At 41.7% G+C, this 3579-nt stretch overlaps 1 pseudogene; it reads left to right on the top strand.

Moving 5' to 3' along the window:
* Positions 1-491: 491 nt before the first annotated feature.
* LOC148736199 (uncharacterized) lies at positions 492-1556 on the top strand (annotated as a pseudogene).
* The last annotated feature ends 2023 nt before the right edge of the window (positions 1557-3579 follow it).

The raw sequence follows: 3579 nt of genomic DNA, 5'->3' as shown, positions 1-3579 counted from the left end.
TCAAGACTCTTCATGTGCTAAAAACCTACTTTCTGCAATCCAATATCCTTAGGCAGTTGATGCCAAACTAGATAAAGAAATTGCCGCTCACCGCATTGTGGGCCCTTATTCCTCTCCACTCTTTCCCCATTTTCGTATATCTCCACTTGGTTTGGTTCCTAAAAAGACAGAGGGTGAATTCCGTTTGATTCACCACCTTTCTTTTCCTCAAGGTTCATCATTGAATGATGGCATTTCTTCAGAATTTACTAGCGTATCCTATGCTACGGTTGAAGATGCCATTCATACCATCAGAACTGTTGGCCACAGCTGTTTTATGGCCAAAACAGATATTAAGAATGCTTTTCGAATCATTCCTATTCAACCCCAAGATTACAACCTTTTAAGAATTTGTTGGAGAGGATTTTATTATTATGACCGCTGTATGTCGATGGAGTGTTCAAGCTCTTGCAAAACGTTTGAGATTTTTTCTTCTACCATAGAATGGATTGCCCGAAAGAAATTGCATATCGATCACATTTTGCACCTGCTGGATGATTTTCTCATTGTCTCCCCCTCTCCTGATTTGTGTAAACAACAGCTTGATTTATTCTTAATGCTCTGCCAATATCTGGGCATACCTATGGCGCCGGAAAAAACAATTGGCCCTTCATCAACCATTTCATTCGCGGGTATTGAACTGGACTCGGTCCTTATGGAGGCTTGGCTGCCTCCTGATAAGCTAGTAAAATTTCAGGACTTTCCGGTTTTCTCAGGCGTCGCAAGATTACTTTACGTGAGATACAGTCGTTGACAGGTTTATTGAACTTTGCCTGTACAGTAGTTGTTCCTGGTCGTGCATTTCTGCGTCGTCTTATTGATTTGACAATAGGTCTTCGCCATCCTCATTTCCTTATCAGGTTGACTCAAGAAGTTAAAGTAGATCTTAAAGTCTGGCAGCAATTTCTGTCTGGTTTTAATGGTCGTTCCTTTTTACTCTCAGTTGATTGGGCTAATTCGCACCATCTCAAATTGTATACAGATGCATCCGGTGCCATAGGCTTTGGGGCAGTTTTTGGCGGGCATTGGTGCTACGGCGAATGGCCCGCGAGCTGGCGTCATCGCAACATAGCATTTCTTAAATTTTATCCCATTGTCCTAAGTCTGCACCTCTGGGGACATACTATTAAGAATCAGCGTGTTTTGTTTTTTTACTGACAATGAAGCATTGGTCCATGTTATTAACAAACAGACTTGTAGTGACAAGGACTTAATGTTTTTTGTGCGTAAGCTGGTCCTAGTTTGTCTTAATTACAATATTTGTTTTAAAGCTAAGCATGTCCCAGGCTTACAGAATAAGTTGGCTGATTCTCTGTCTCGGTTACAGTTGCAGATTTTCAAACAACTGGCACCAGCTTACATGCACAAAGCTCCCACGGTCATACCTCCTCATCCGTAGCCGCTGAGTTGGCTTCAATAGCTTCCTTTTTACTTTGCTCCAGTCTTCAGCCCTCACCCATACCAACTTATCAGCGTGCTTGGAAGCTTTTCCATTACTTTTTTATTTCTACCTTTCATCACCCTTTTCAAGCATTGCCTATTTCATCTTCCAATTTGGCCTTATTTATTGCTTATTTGTTTCGTTCACAGTATGCTCCATCCACTGTGATGACCTATGTGTCATCTTTGGGTTACTGCCATAAGCTGAAGGGCTATTCAGATCCCTCTAAAGTTTTTTATGTTGCTCAGATGCATAAAGGTTTTCACAAAGTTGGCTTTTGCCTTGACAGTCGTCTTCCAATTACACTGCTAATTTTAGCTAAATTAATTTCTGTGGCACCTTCCTTGGTTGGTTCTCCTTATCAAATTTGTCAATTTGTGCCTTTTGCACCTGCTGGATGATTTTCTCATTGTCTCCCCCTTATCAAATTTGTCAATTTGTCCATTTTGCACCTGCTGGATGATTTTCTCATTGTCTCCCCCTCTCCTGATTTGTGTAAACAACAGCTTGATTTATTCTTGATACTTGTTTGGTTGGTTCTCCTTATCAAGTTTGTCAATTTCAGGCAATGTGTTCACTGGCATTCTTTGCCTTTTTACGAATTGGAGAAATGACTTCAACTAGTGGGCGGAGTGATACTTCTCCCTTACATATTTCGCATGTTAGTAAGCTGCTCAGCTCTTCAAGGGATTTGAATGCTTTCAAGATTACTTTTGGTAATTTTAAACATAGTTACAATGCTCCCCCTTTTTCCATTTTGGTGTCTCGTCAGCCACAATCCTGCCCTGTTGAACTTTTGGCCAAGTATTTAGCAATGCGAGGAACCCGACCGGGTGCTCTCTTCATTACAGTGGATGGGGCTCCTGTTTCTAGGTCACATTTTTCAAATCAGTTGTCATCTGCCGTACAGTTTTGTGGTTTGTCCCCCTCAGTCTACAAGGGACACAGTTTTCGAATTGGTGCTGCTTTTCATGCTGCAGAGAAGGGGTTTTCCGATGCTCAAATACGCCTCTTAGGGCGATGGAAATCTAATGCATTTCTTAAGTAAGTATATTAGAGCACCTATGACCAAGTGCATGATGGCGTGCGGACGTGTATCTGAAGGCTCCACGAATTCCGCCGAATTTGTTGCCACTGAACCTTCTTCATCTCCCTTAAACCAATATCTACATTGGGACGACAAACAAAGTCTATTCAAATGGAAAGGGAGCCTAACACAACTTCAGGGATTTTGTTCGAAAGTCCTGAATTTGGAAGTTTCTGCAACCGCGAGTCCTTCTGAAAGGTCTAGTTCTTTGAAGTCGAAGACAATCACGCTGGTTTTATTTAACAGTACCGGTACCCTTCAAGTCCAAGGTCCGGATACAAAAGCAATGAAAGCCAAACTGAAGAAGCTACTCCAGATACCGGTTGATGACGACTCAATTATTCTCGTGAATGAAGAAGCTTCTACTCCGGCGTTTAACAAGGATGCCAAATCAGTACAAGAGGAGTTGGACTGTCTGAAATCTGAAGTGCTGAACTTATGGGCTCATATAAAAGAGAAACCTAATGAGGAAGACCTGAGATCCAAAAATTCTCGACTTAGGGAGATAATTCTATCTTTGAAGGAAGAAAATAAAAAGTTAGTCCAAGAACGCGATTCTTTAAGTTTTGCATTGCAAATCGTATCCAGAGAAGCAGCTACTCAATGCCGTTCGATGAGTAACACCTCTAACGAACATACCATTGTCCAAAATATGGATGACTCAACACCTTGCGCCAACAAAGAACAAGGCTTCATTGTGAAATCAAAGAACAAAGAAAGAAATCGAAAGGTAAAGGAGGTCCTAATAACACCCTGACAGGAAAAGAATCCGAACCCGAAAAACAACCAAAAAGCGCACAACCCTGCTCATAGGAGATTCGATGATCTCAAGAATACCTGGAAAAGATCTGGGAAAAGCAGTTGGCCACAGGGTTATAGTCAAGCCTTTCTCGGGCGCTACGACAATGGCCATGAATCACTATCTCAAGCCAAATCTGGAATCTTCGCCCAATGAAGTGATTTTACACATTGGGACTAATGATCTTAAAACCAGGGAACCAAAGGCTGTTGC

This window comes from Stylophora pistillata, chromosome 3 (genome assembly GCF_964205215.1).
Source record: "Stylophora pistillata chromosome 3, jaStyPist1.2, whole genome shotgun sequence".
NCBI classification, from domain to species: Eukaryota; Metazoa; Cnidaria; class Anthozoa; order Scleractinia; family Pocilloporidae; genus Stylophora; species Stylophora pistillata.
This window is presented reverse-complemented; position numbering and strand designations above follow the sequence as displayed.